Below are 14,988 nucleotides of genomic sequence, written 5' to 3'. Positions count from 1 at the left end.
GTCCTTTGTAAACCACCAGATTATTGCACAGAAAGGTAAAGCAGAAATGCTAGAAATAAACAAATATTCTGTTTGGTCACTGGTCCTGTACTGGCCTCTATTATGAGATCAATTTCATGCCCAGAGATTTGACTTTGCCCCACTCCCGACATTCTTTGTGTTCAAGACGGGGCTCAAGACACATCTTTTTAACTTTGCTTTCACATTGTTATGGTTTCTTAATGCTGTTTTTAATGTTTTACTATGTTTTTATGTGAAGATGTCTTATGTTTTTAATTTTTTGTAAACTGCTTTGGTTGGCCTCAGAAAGGCCATGTAGAAATACAGTAAAGAAATAGCCACAGGACTAGGTGGCTGGGGCCATCAACTCTTCCTTCCCTTCTGGCAGTAAATACCTTCGCTTAGAGGCAAGCAAACATAATGAAGAAAAAGAGCCATGAAGGCAGAAAGCTAGCAGGTGCACAGAGTATGACAGAGAAGGTGGTGATGGGGCACATCAGAAGTCGCCTTATCCAGAGTCAGAGCATTGTCAACACTGACTGGCAGCAGCAGCTCTCCAGGGCTTCAGGCAGGGGTCATTCGTAACTCTACTGGAGATGGCAGGACCTGAACCGGGGACCTTATGCACATAAAGCATGTGCTCTACCACTAAGCTATGCTGCCTTCCTCCTACAGAAAGTGGAGGCAGGAACTAGAGGATTGGCTATCCTTGACTTGATCCTAACCAACAGAGATGACTTTAGAGGATAAACTAGTAGTTTTGGGAACTCTGAGGGAAAGTGACCATGTTATAGTTGAGTTCTTGGTTCTAAAGGAAGCAAAAGCCGAATGTAGCCAAACGTGTAAACTGGATTTTAGGAAACCCCATTTTAATAGAACAATGATAAGTAAGATCCCGTGGCAAGTGACTCTAATGAGAAAAGGAGTCCAAGATGGGTGGGAGCTAGTAAAAAAGGAAATTCTCAAGGCACAATTACAAACAATTCCAACAAGAAAAAAAGGTGGAAGACAACAAAGAAGCCAATGTGGCTTCACAAAAAGCTTAGGGATGACCTGAAAACAAAAAAGGACACATATAGGAAGTGGAGAGAAGGCCAAGCAACAACGGAAGAGTACAGGCAGGTAGCACAGAATTGCAGGGATGGCGTCAGGAAGGCGAAAGCTGAGAATGAGCTGAGGTTAGTGAAGCAACCTCAAATAGCGTTGCCCTTATTTTCGCCGTAGTCTACGTAAATCTTTACGTAGACTACAGGGACCAAATAAGGAACGCAAATGGCGGCTCCCTATGGGGGCTGCCATTTGCGTACGCGCTTTTTTTTTTTTTTTCAAAGTCACCCGTGATAGGCTACGTGACGATTAACGTAGCCTATCATGGCTGACTTTGCAGATCTAGCCGTGATAGGCTACGTTAATCGTTACGTAGCCTATCACAGGGGCGTGGGGTTTTTTTGGTTTTTTTTTTCTTTTGAAGTTCGCGGCCGGGGAGACGGGGCGCTTCTCCCCGGCCTGAATTTCAGCCGGGCGAGGCGGGAAGCCTCCCCCCGGGCCTGAATTTCGGCCGGGCGAGGAGGGAAGCCTCCCCCCCCGGCCTGAACTTCGGGGGGAGCAGCGAAGCGCCTCCCCCCAACCGCGAAGCAAGCTGCGAGACCAGGTAAGTGACTTTCGTGCACCCCTAGTCTGGAAGCACCTTGAAAACAATGCCATGATTACTCAAAGCCAACACTGATTTGTCAAGAACAAATCTTGCCTAATGAATCTGATCTCAGGTTTTGATCAGGTAACCTCCCTTGTGGACTGTGGGAATGCTGTGGACATCATATACCTCAACTTCAGCAAAGCTTTCGACAAAGTGCCCCATGATGTCCTGATTAGCAAACTAGCTAAAAGTACCCTAGATGAAACAACTATCTGATGGATCCACAGTTGGCTACAGAATCGGACTCAAAGAGTGTTTCTCAATGGGATCTCCTCAAACTGGGGAGAGTTCACGAGTGGGGTACCACAGGGCTCAGTCCTGGACCCAGTGCTCTTCAACATCTTTATTAATGACTTGGAGGAGGAGCTGCAGGGAATGCTGATCAAATTTGCAGATGACACCAAATTGGGTGGGATAGCTAATACTTTGGAAGACAGAAACAAAACTCAAAGTGATCTGGATAGACTGGAGCGCTGGGCAGAAAACAACAGATTTACCTTTAATAGGGATCAATGCCAAGTTCTGCCCCTAGGAAAAAGAAACCAAAGGCACAGTTACAAGATGGGGGATACGTGGCTCAACAACACTACAAGCAAGAAGGATCTTGGAACTGTTGTTGATCACAAGCTGAATATGAGCCCACAATGGGATGTGGCTGCAAAAAAGGCAAATGCTCTTTTGGGCTGCATTAATAGAAGCATAGCTTCCAAATCCCAGGAAGTACTAGTTCCCCTCTACTCAGCACTGGTTAGGCCTCATGTGGAGTGCTGTGTCCAGTTCTGGGCACCACACTTTCAGAAGGATGCTGTCAAGAATCACCTGGAGGTTGATTGTTTTTAGCTGGCTCTCAGCCTGCAGCTCAACATCATGATTTGCCCGGCTAATTGGGGAAATGATAACAGCCAGGCTTGGCAGGAAGATGCAACCTCTTTGGAGGGTGGAGTGGGATGTCCCAGGCCTGGGTTTGGATTGGGTGCCTAGAATCTGCCTTGGGTTGCTAGGGCCGGGCAATAAAAGGAGAGCTAGAGAAGGGGTGGGTGTCTCTTCTTTGCCCTGACAGTACTAGGGTATGCTGCTGGTCGAAAGCTATCCTGGGAGGCCCATACTTTGGTATGTATAGGATAGACTAGCTAGCTTTATTGTTTTGCTCTTGGGAGTGTGTGCCTTGGTGTTTGGCGTTTCTGGTTTTGTTTAGAGTCTTGTAACTTGCTTGTAATTTCCTGTACAACCTACCACCTCTCCCTATTCCTTCCTCTTTGTTCCATTCCCTTAATAAACGTTTGCCCAACTTCCAGTTGGTGTGGTGTGTCCTGAATAACTTCAGTGCTAAATACAGTGCCTGTTGGCCTGGGAGGGAGCTCCTGGGTTAATTTGGGGGAAATTGAGGCCAAGTTTGGCCTGGTTTACCTTGCAGGGTTGTTGGGGTGAATACCAGCAATCCTTCACAGATGCAGACAAACTGGAGAGAGTTTAGAGGAGGGCAACAAAGATGATCAAGGGACTGGAAACAAAGCCCTATGAGGAGGGACTGAAAGGACTGGGCATGTTTAGCCTTGAAAAGAGAAGACTGAGGGGAGAGAGGATAGCGCTCTTCAAGTACTTGAAAGGTTGTCACAGGGAGGAAGGCCAGGATCTCTCCTCGATCATCCTGGAGTGCAGGACACAGAATAATGGGCTCAAGTGACAGGAAGCCAGATTCTGGCTGAACATCAGGAGAAACTTCCTGGCTGTTAGAGCAATACGAGAATGGAACCAATGACTTGGACTCCTGCACTGAGCCTTGGGTTGGACTCAGTGGTCTTGTAGACCCCTTCCAACCCTACTATTCTATGATTCTAAGACCGTCTTGCAGAAATTCCAGTATAATTGCATCAGATTTTGACAGGTGAGAGAGGTTTCTGCCTGACATCACAGAACGAAATGAGTCCAAGTGTTCCGGTATACCCTATTGGTGGAATCCCTATAGGCTGCCAGGCGAGTGTAAAGTACTCTAGAAAAATATCCAAAGTTTCCTAGCTCTCCTCTCTCTGCTTCCACAGGTCCAGCTTGAGGTAGAGGAAGGAGCCTTGGCTGAAAAGGCCTGAAGAAATTTAGCAGTGGTCAGGTCAAAACCTGGTAAGATTTGCAAACCACAAACATCTTGGTGGTGAAAAGCCACCTGGATGAGAACTGACCATTACACTTAGATCTTAATTAGGACTTTGGACAGGTGTGGAAATGGTAGGAAGGCATTCCAAAGTTCCCTTGGCCAGGCCTGGGTGAGGGCATCAATGCCCCTTGACCAGTGACTCCTTGTTCTGGATAGAAGGTTGGTGGTCTTTCCACTGGACGGTGTTGCAGGGATGTCACGTAGTGGAATCCCAAATCATTGGACAATCTGAGAATCAGACAACTCATGGAGAACCCATTTCCTGGGGTTAAGATGCTGTCTGTGCAACCAGTCCACTTCAAGGTTGTCATCTCCCCGATAGGCTTTGATGGATGCGATATTCTGAAGAACAGTGTCCCATCTGAACAACACTGTTGTCAGGGTGGAAACTGAGCCCATAGAGCCCCGGAGCAGTTCTGATTCTGAGGAAGAACAGCAATCCGTGGGAGAGGAGCTCGCTCATCTCTCACAATCACAGCAGCTGGCAGAGATTCCTCCTGCCAGCATTCCTGGGATAGATGGTGACCCTGGCAGCGAGAGAGCGCTGGAGGGGGGCTTGCTGAACGCTCAGCGCAGACGCAGGGAGCGGTGACAGATGGAGGGCGCCGAAAGGAGGCGTAGCACTTGTTTGGCGCGCAAACAACGGTCGCGTCCCGAGGACCCAAGGGAAAGAGGGAGGATCTCTCCATAGCCCATAAGTTCAGAGTCTTCCTGCGGTTCTCCTTCAAATGGGGACCAACTGCCTTACCTGGAGCTTAGGCTACTCTGCTATCTATCCCTAGTGCAGTTCCTTGCTTAGTCGCTAGTGATTAGTATCTGTAAGAGTCAAAGTAATAAAGGAATAAAGCCTTGGAAAGAATCCTCGTCGTCTGTGTCCTGAGTTGGCTATTGGAGGGGACTGCAAGAGGCAGCTAGGGCACTCCTGACAACTGTGCTGGTGCTGATGATCTGGCACCAACCTGCTTGTTGATAGGGCTGAAGTTGTTGGTATGAATTATTAGCAATGTCTGGAAGTGAATGTATGCCAGGCAGACAGCTTAAGACAGTGTTCAAGAACACTGATGCTGAGGTTGGTCTCAAGAGATCAAAAGCCCTGAGCCGCTGCATTCTCACACCAGGCTCCCCATCCCTGGTAGGTTGTTTTCAACAGAGGAACTCCATGCTTGAAGCACTCATACTATTGTCACCACAGAAGGGCAGATCTGAGCCTCAGTGAGCTTTGGACTGAGTAATCCCACCACTCCTGCTGCAAGGTGTCAGTGAGTGTGAAGGGCCATCAGGAAGGGACCACAACACAAGTATGGTACACAGATTCCTTGTCCACTCCAAAGAGGGAAACACTCTCTCCCATCTTGTATTAATGATTATCCCTAGAGGATGTAGGTAGCAAGTAGGCTGAAGATGGCTTTTGCTCCAATTGCTGATAAACCATGCTCTTCCAGATGCTACTGTCAGTTCCATTTGTCTCTCAGCTTCCTTGCAAGAGGGGGCCCTGATCTAGATATTGTCCTGGCCAGAGTAAACTTGTGTGCCTCTCAGCCTGAGTTCCGCAATGACCATCACCAATGAACTTTCTGGGGCACATGGTTAGCACAAACAGCAGAACACTGTTATTGACAGTGACTAGGTTCACATGACGCAACCCACCATGGGCAGCCAGCCATGATGGGTTGTCATGTTGTCCAACCCCAGCACAGTCTCTACAGGGTAGTTTAATTTTTGCAGACAAGCCACTCTGAGAACCCATGGCTTGTTGTTGGGTTGTTCATACCTATGATTGGTTGTTGTGTGAACCTGGGAGACCAATTCTATCATGGGTTGCATGAAGGTAGGCCTGACTAGGCCTTGTAAGTAGTTTGGTTCAGGCACTGATGGGTGCCTGATGGGATTGAGAGAATGTGTATGTGTCTCACCATGAGAAAGTAATTGTAAATTTCTCATCCTAACCAGGAAATTCCTATCCACCAAAGTAGCTCATCCCTGAAGATGAGAATGCAGCTGTGCTGATAAGACTGTTGCTGAGCTAAATTAGCTCTTGAGCATGCGTAGTGTATTTTCTTTGTTCTCCAACTTTCAGCATGTACAAATGTATCCTGTTTCTTGTATTTGGGGCGACTCAGTTTCGACTGACTCTCCCACAGCTGTGTTGTGCTTCAATAAATTCCTGACTATTCAACTGAACCAGCATTGGATCTATTTTTCCTTAACAGTTGCAAGGATCAGTTACAGGGTCGCTTGGCAAGAGCAGCAAAAAAACCAGTGCCACTTTTTGCGATCTTGCCAATGCCAGCCTCCCTCATCAGTGACTGCCCTTCCGCTAACGCTGAAACAGCATTTTGGAAGGACCATTACTTGTTTGCCACTTTTTAAAAAAAAATCTAGTGCCTCAAAATGCGCAAATGGGGTCATAATTTTTTATTACCATTATTTTGTTGGTCTTTCACAAGTGCGTAAGAGTGCAGATTCAGCTGCCTAATACATTTAGACTTGCCTGGTCAGTATGAGTAGACTTGCTATTGGAGCAGCAATAAAGTCCTTTATTCTTGCTCCTATAGCAGACAAAGATATTCGGTGAAGTAGAAAGCAAGAACCTTACATACATTTAAAGTATGAAGAGAAGACTCCAAAGATGAGTTTGGGAAAAAGTCAGGAAGGCTAATATCTTGATTCAAATGAAAAGATGATACGACCTTGGGCAGAATGGTCTGGTCTGAGTACTGCTTTACCCCTACAGAGAACAGTGAAAGGAGGACCATACTTAGTTCACTTGCTCACCATCCAGACATTATGGAAACAAGGAAGTGTAGTTTAAAGATGAGTAGTCCAAAGCCAAGTGTAGCAAGTGGTTCGAATGTTCTGGACATCAAAGCAGTTAATACTACAGACCCTTGAGAAATTTTCAAACCGTCGGATGGGAGAACAACATACATATATCACTGGATCCTACAGTGGAAGGTTGATAATGCTGCCAAGATAAACTCAGAGATAAGACAAGACCTTTGCCACAAAGTTTTAATATAAACTGGAGAACGTAGTTAAGAGAACAGGTAACAGGATCTGAGTGGTCAGGACCAGGTTTGATTTAGACATTAGCGCATAGTCCCAGTGCAAAGAGAAGAAGAGTAGAGTGAAGATGAGTATAACGGAGTGAATGAGAAAGTACCTTGATGAGCCAATCATCAATATATGGGAATAGCGTGATGCTTTGCAATTGAAGTTGGGCAGACACCACAGCCACAGAGTTAATGAAAATCCTAGGAGCAGTGGCCAGGCCAAACAGCAATACTCAGAACTGATAGCACTGTTCATTAATGGCAAATCTTAAGATTGCAATGGTGGGTAGGGTAAATTGAGAAACAGGTTTTCTTAAGATCCATGGAGGCAAACCAGTCCTCTCCCTGGAGTAGGGAACAGATAGAAGCAAGGGAAGGGTAGAAGTAAGGGAAATAAAGGATAAAGGAATTAAGGTCCCTCAAGTCTAGGATGGGTCAGAGGCTCCAATCCTTTTTCTGAACAGTAAGGAAACAGGACATGAACCACAAGGCAGCTCGCTGGGGGGGTTAACTATTTCAATAGCTCCTTTCTGGAGCAGTGAGGTAAACTCATCCTCCAAAGGGGGGGGAGGTTGTGACCCTCAGGTTGCCCAAAGGGAACAAATTTCTATCTTATATCCATTCAGCACAATGACAAGAACTCCTAGTACTATGACATCACACAGTGTAGTACATTTTGACAGGAGCCAAAAGTGGGGGGACCCATCTCATTAGAACATGAAGGGCCAAAGGTGCTGCTTTTGTCCATCACCCAGTTTGAGACAGGACAGCTATCAGTATTGAGGAGAGGTGAAGGTTCTTTTGGATTGCAGAGACCAGCTTTTACAGAAGGGCAGTCACTGGAGTTGTATCTGGACTGCTTTTGGCGTTGAGGTCTGGAGCATGGGTAGCAGAGTTGTTAGGTTGCACTGACATCCATCTTCTCTTGCCGAGGTCTTTGTTTTATAGACGTGTCCTCCATAGCTAAGTTGAACAAGCCTTGTTTATTAAAGGGCATGTCCTTGATGTGGGATCGAGTGTCCTTGGTGAGCCCTGCAGAACACAGCCATGCGTGCCTGTGCAAGGTAATCACTCCTGCCAAGGATTTAGTTCCACAGTCCACCATGTGCTTAGGTGTATTCGCTTGCTGCTTAGCTAAGTTAATGGCTTCAGTCTTCAACAATTCGGCAATCTCCCTTTTATCATCTAGCAAATATTCTAGTAGGGAGGTGGATGGACTTTTGTCACAAAAAAAAAATCTTAAAATATAACATGGTAAAATACAATACGTAAGTTTAAATGTCTAAAGCTACAGTACAAAACAAAAATAACAAAATAAAACCTAGCAGCAGTGCAAAGGTTTAAAATACAATAACAGATTAAAAACAATAAAAACTGAAAGACTAAAATGTCTGGGAAAGTAGAAGTCTTTACCTGGTGCTGAAAAGAGTACAACGTAGGTGCCAAGAGAGTCATGCATTGAGTCATACAAGCTTGGTAGTTTTAAATACAAAAAGCTAGAGCTGGAGTAACTCTTGTAGCCCATTGCATTCAACTTGTGACCCTCTTGGTCTGTCAGTGCTGAAGGAGACTTCAATGAGGCTTTATTATGCCCAGACTTTACAAGGAAAGTGCAACCATCTGGTTGAATTTGGTACAGATTCTCCATCCTCTGTGACACTGGAGGAGCAGAGAAAGTTTTTTTCCCCAGGATTCTCTGGCAGCCCTGGGGAAGGAGGGGAGAGTTGGCAAGGCCACAGGAGTGGAAGTTTCAGACAAGACAAAGTCCATTACTGGGTCATCAACTGGTGTATCCACTTGCTGGATCTCCAGTCCCAAGGATGCAGCCATGCGGAGTAGATGTTCAATGTAAGGATGGTTCTCCTCTGTTGAGGATGGTGGAGAACAGCTGCTCACTCCTTGGTCAGGGGAGGAGATAGATGATTGAGCCGATTCCAAGTCAGATAACTCCAACTGATAGCCTTTCGGATTGGATTCCAGATGCGATGGTTCTAGGGGTTTGGGGATGTTTGATTTCATGGATTGAGGGGTGTGAGTGAAGTCTGTGGTAGTCCAAAGGACATGTAACACAGCCAGAGAAGATGGTACTGTGGTGGCAGATACCACTGGAGCCTCCAGAGATGCCGAGGTCAGTGTTACTCTTCTTTGTGGTACTGTCATAGCCTATTCCTTCTGGCACACGCTCTGGCATTCTGACACAGGACACTCAAATCACTGAGATAATTTATTGTAGCCAATCTCAGGGTAAAGGCTTAAGGGTTACACTCTTCAGAAATCATATTAACTGTAGCAGAAGCTATAGTTCAAGAAACAGTCCAAGGTTAATAACTACAACCGTCAGAGATCAGTCCAACAACAGTTTCCCAAATCGGGATCCCTATGGTTCAAAATATAAGGCAAGGTTCAAGGGTCACGATAAATCCAGGCAAGATAACATTCCAGGCAATTCAAGATGTGGATCAAGATCAGTCCAACAATGCAGTCTACATCAGAATCGCCATGGGACATGTGTTAAGGCAGATCAAAGATCAAGGGTCTGAGTAAATCCAAGCTAGAGAGAGTGAGGCACCAGGTAGCAGAGATGTTCCTTTTCAGAGCCTCCTCGATCTATGCTCCCTAGGCAATTAAGTTCAGGTTTCAAGATAACACTGGGCAGGTGGGAGTCCTGGTCAGTAGGGATGTTCCCCTTTAGGGCCTCTACTGCACTGGATCTCAGGCAGGCTAATATCCCAGCTGTCAGGATGATCCCAGGCATTAAAGAAGGGTTGAGTCCAAACAAGAAAGTGGCCCAGGCATTAGAGATGTTGTTTTCCAGCATCATATTCCATGCAGGTTCTTAACGACACAAGGTTCAAAGAGGCAAGGGTCCAGATTTGATGGAGAGGCCAGGTAAAGAGTGCTTCAGGTGGCTCAGACAGTGGTAAGTCCAAGCAGGAAGGATTTCAGGCAGCAGAGATGAGATGTTCCTGGCAAAGGCCCTGGCACCTCGGCAACGGATTAAATGCAAAGGAGGGGCCACAAGAGCCCCCCTTTTTACAATCTAACTGACAAGGGACTCTAACCTATAAGCTGGCATTATGCCTAACGGGGCATATCTGTTCTGCCCTCTTTAGACAGCCTCTGTTCCCAAGAAGACAGGTCTGAAACACCTCCTTCTTCAGCCAAGTCTCCCCTCTGCTAGATTCTCACAGAGAGGCTGTCAACCTCCTGAGCTGCAAGGATTTCATCCAAGGTCGAAATCTGCAGCTGATCACGAGTATTCAAATTCCCCCTCTGTGAAGCCAGGCAGAGTCAGGCTCCCACCACTCCGACATTCCACAGCCTCAGCTGGCCCCAATTCAACCCCCTCCCTCGGCTTGCAATTAGATGGGAAATCAAGCCGAGCTAAATGCTCGTGGTCTAGGGCTTTCTATGACTAGACTGGGTCCCTAATTAACCTGTTCTAGGCCTGAATCAGAGTCTGCCTCTGAACCCATGGGCACTACAGTGGCGCTGAGGCAAATCCCGCCAGACACCTAGACGATCACAGCTGACATGGTGCGCATTCTGCGAGCAGCTGGCCTAGACTCTGGTGACTGCTGTAGTTGCAGGAATCCCTCCAGGACCAAAGTGGGTGTGGTTCAAAGTACCACGGATGCTCCCTGTAGTGGCCTGGAGGGGAGTCTACCCCAAGGTCATGCTGGAAAGCAAGAGTACTGACCCATATGGGGTTCTTCCCGGGATGGCCCCCACCCTCTCCTGCCTGTGCAAAACCAGTTGGCACACCTGGAAGTGAAGCACTCCAGCAAGCCCTCCCCAGACTGGAGGGAGTGGTGGTACTGGGGAGACTGCCCCATACTTCCGCACCTCCTTTACTGCTGGCGGAACTGATTGGCTCACTGCAGAAAGCTAAACCTACAGCAGCGGCTCAGAAATGTCTTCTGGAGCGTACTGAAGTGGATGCTCAATATGTTAGAGAGGAAGGGAACAGGGAACTGGAATGCTCCATACGGTCTAACCAATGCAAAGTTGCCTTAGCTCTCATACATACTATTTCGGCAGATTTAGAACTGAGGCTGATCCAACAAAAAATAAATGAAATATATATTGGACATGATAGAGGCTGGTTAAAAAAAAGCTGGCTAACTCTGCTAGATGCTGGCGACGTAATGCAGGTAATGCGTTACTGAGGCATATGACATGGGCATGTGCCCTGGGGTGGTGTCAGGGTGGACTCTGAGCCCACAGAACCTCAGAGCAGTTCTGATTCTGAGGAGGAACAGCCGTCCGTGGGAGAGGAGCACGCTCATCCCGTGGGAGGAGGGCTGGCTGGATGCTCGACGCAGACGCAAAAAGCGACGAGCTATGGAGGGCGCAGAAAGGAGGCGTAGCGCCCATCTGGCGTGCAAGCAACAGTCGCGTCCAGAGGACCCAAGGGAAAAGGGGAGGGACTCTCCCTAGCCCATAAGTTCAGGGTCTGCAAGTGATTCTCATTCAAACAGGGACCAACTGTTTCCAACCTGGGGCATAGGTTACTCTGCTGTTCATAGCTTAGTCGCTGGTGATAGAGTTATTAAGTTGTAAAAGGAATAAAGCCTTGAAAAGAATCCTTTGTCTGTGTCTGTAGTTGGCTACTGGAGTAGACTGAAAGAGGCCGGCTAGGACCCCCTGACAGCTTGGTCCCCGCTTCAACGAGAATGACTTGCAGACCCTGAACTTATGGGCTAGGGAGAGTCCCTCCCCTTTTCCCTTGGGTCCTCTGGACACGACTGTTGCTTGCGCGCCAAACGGGCGCTACGCCTTTCCACACCCTCCATAGCTCGTCGCTCTCTGCGTCTGAGTCGAGCATCCAGCCAGCCCTCCTCCCGCTCTCCTTCACTCCCAGGACTGCTATCTATGTCTGGAATGCTGGGAGGAGGAATCTCTGCCAGCTGCAGGGCCTGGGAGGGATGAGCGTGCTCATCTCCCATGGACGGCTGTTCTCCTCAGAATCAGAACTGCTCTGAGGTTCTATGGGCTCAGTGTCCACCCTGACACGTGGTTCTTTTGGGCTCAAAGTTACAGCCTGCACACATTTTGTTCTTGGAAAAGCTGTGATACTTGCAGATGCTCATGCACTTTTAAATTATATTCCTTTGATGTGGGGACTAACAGAAAAAGTGGACTCTAAGAGCCCTAACAATTGCAAGGAGAAATTGCTTGGAAAACAGGAAAAATGCCCACCACCTATATCATTCAGCGGGCTGAAGATCTTACTGCTCTCCTACAACCGCCTGCTCTCCTACAACAAAATCATATGGATTTTGATATATAGACTGCTTATATTAACCTATATATTTGAAAAAGTGTTAAAACTTTTTTTAAAACAATGGTTGGCGTTATTGTTTGCAGATTGTTTGCAGACAATGGAACCGATTACCTAGGGAGGTGGTGGGCTCTCCCACACTGGAGGCATTCAAGATGAGGCTGGACAGCCATCTGTCGGGGCTCTCTGACCTGGATTCCTGCACTGAGCAGGAGGCTGGACTCGATGGTCTTGTAGGCCCCGTCCAACCCTACTGTTCTATGATTTCCTCCCTTTTTGTTTTGTTATACTTGGAAATTATTATTTAAAAAAAAAAAAATAGTGCCTCTGGACAGGCACATTCTGCCTGAAATGTGGAGACTCCCAGAGCCAATTTCTGTACTTCACTTGAGAAAAGGTGAACTATGTAACCCCCGCCACAAGAGAGGAGCTGAGGAAAAGAATTTAGCAATTTCCAAAGATGGATTAGATACACAATATAAGATTATATCAATAATTGCCATATGATTATGCCAAACTCTGCCTCCATCTAGGGATGGGCGGATTCCCTACCGGCTGGTCCGGGTGGGAATCTGACCATGGGGGGGAGGCAATCCGTTTGTCCCCCTGGAATCCTGAGGAGCCGGCTCTGCTCTGCAATGATCCAACAGAGCCAGCCACTGGCTCCACATCGCTGGTGATATGGCCGGCCGCCATTGCCGTGCTGTATCATTGGCTGAGTGAGGGCTAACTTCGGAAGCAAAGGGCGTAGTGGACGCCATTTGCGGCTGTAGAGCTGTTAGATTAACCTAAATGCAGCCATTTACAGCTGCATTTAGGTTAATCTAACAGCTTTATGGCTGCAAATGGCATCCACTACACCATTTGTGTCTGTTTTTTCACGTGATAGGCTAGCTCCGTTCCGCCACGGACTTCCAAAGAATCCGGCCACACTGGGGTCTGTAGCGGAATTCTCCGCCATCCCTACCTCCATCTGCCTCCTTTTTGCGACTGACTCCAACCCTGCATTACAATTTTGTGGCTGCTGGGCCTCAAGTCATTTTCAGCTCACTCAAGAGGGCCCTGGGGGTAGAACGTCTGAGAACCCCTGGTCTAGATGATCTATTTTTTCAAGAGCACCTCAAGCTGCGTAGCCACCACCCTATCGAGCAGCTTGCCTAAGAAGGGGATATTAGCAACTACATAGTAGTTATCAAAGATCTCTGGGTCCAGTGCAAGTTTCTTGAGAAGCAGGTAAACCACTGCCTCTTTCAAGGCATCAAGCACTCATCCCTCTCACAGTGACTCATTAGAATCATAGAATAGAATCATATAGGTTGGAAGGGACCTATAAGACCATCCAGTCCAACCCCCTGCTCAGTGCAGGAATCCAAGTCAGAGCATCCCTGACAGATGGCTGTCCAGCCTCGTCTTGAATGCCTCTAGTCTGGGAGAGCCCACCACCTCCCTAGGGAATTGGTTCCACTGTCATATCGCTCTAACAGTCAGGAAGATTTTCCTGATGTTCAGCCGGAATCTGGCTTCCTGTCACTTGAACCCATTATTCCATGTCCTGCATTCTGGGATGATCGAGAAGAGATCCTGGCCTTCCTCTCTGGGACAACCTTTCAAGTACTTAAAGAGCGCTATCCTATCTCCCCTCAGTCTCCCCTTCTCAAGGCTAGACATGCCCAGTTCTTTCAGTCTCTCCTCACAGGGCTTTGTTTCCAGTCCCCTGATCATCTTCGCTGCCCTCCAACTTCTCTGCATCCTTCTTCAAGTGTGGTGCCCAGAACTGGACACAGTACTCCAGATGAGGCCTAACCAGTGCTGAGTAGAGGGGAAATAGTACTTCCCGGGATTTGGAAGCTATGCTTCTATTAATGCAGCCCAAAACAGCAGTTACCTTTTTTGCAGCCACATCCCATTGTTGGCTCATATTCAGCTTGTGTTCAACAACAATTCCAAGATCCTTCTCTATTGTAGTGTTGTTGAGCCACGTATCCCCCATCTTGTAACTGTGCCTTTGGTTTCTTTTTCCTAGGGGCAGAACTTGGCACCTATCCCTATTAAATGTCATTCTGTTGTTTTCTGCCCAGCGCTCCAGTCTATCAAGATCACTTTGAATTTTGTTTCTGTCTTCCAAAGTATTAGCTATTCCACCCAATTTTGTGTCATCTGCAGATTAGATCAGCATTCCCTGCACCCCCTCCTCCAAGTCATTAATAACAATGTTGAAGAGCACTGGGCCCAGGACTGAGCCCTGCAGTACCCCGCTTGTTACCTCTCCCCACTTGGAGAAGATCCCCTTGATAAGCACTCTTTGAGTCCGATTCTGTAGCCAACTGTGGATTCACCGGATCGTTGTTTCACCTAGCCCACTTTGAGCTAGTTTGCTCATCAGGATATCATGGGGCACTTTGTCGAAAGCTTTGCTGAAGTTGAGGTATATTATGTCCGCAGCATTCCCACAGTCCACAAGGAAGGTCATCTGATCAAAAAATGAGATCAGATTCATCTGACAGGATTTGTTTTTGACAAATCCATGTTGGCTTCGAGTAATCACTGCATTGTTTGCAAGGTGCATACAGATTGATTGCTTTATCATCTGCTCCAGAATTTCACCAGGGATTGATGTCAGACTGACTGGTCTGTAGTTCCCAGGTTCCTCCTTTTTACCCTTTTTGAAGACAGGGGCAACAGTAGCCCTCCTCCAGTCATCTGGCACTTCCCCCGTCCTCCATGATTTCTCAAAGAGAACAGACAGCGGTTCTGAGATGTCTTCTGTCAGTTCCTTTATTACTCTGGGATGCAGTTCATCTGGCCC

The 14,988-nt window shown here is 47.3% G+C and overlaps 1 protein-coding gene across 1 annotated transcript in view; it reads right to left on the bottom strand.

Moving 5' to 3' along the window:
• LOC146336855 (BTB/POZ domain-containing protein KCTD5-like) overlaps positions 1-14,988 on the bottom strand; it is a 41,811-nt gene that overhangs the window by 2,950 nt on the left and 23,873 nt on the right. The gene's annotated exons all lie outside the window — the stretch shown is intronic.

This window comes from Heloderma suspectum, chromosome 12 (genome assembly GCF_057233095.1).
Source record: "Heloderma suspectum isolate Gila_16-S chromosome 12, 16-S_ref, whole genome shotgun sequence".
Taxonomy (NCBI): domain Eukaryota; kingdom Metazoa; phylum Chordata; class Lepidosauria; order Squamata; family Helodermatidae; genus Heloderma; species Heloderma suspectum.
This window is presented reverse-complemented; position numbering and strand designations above follow the sequence as displayed.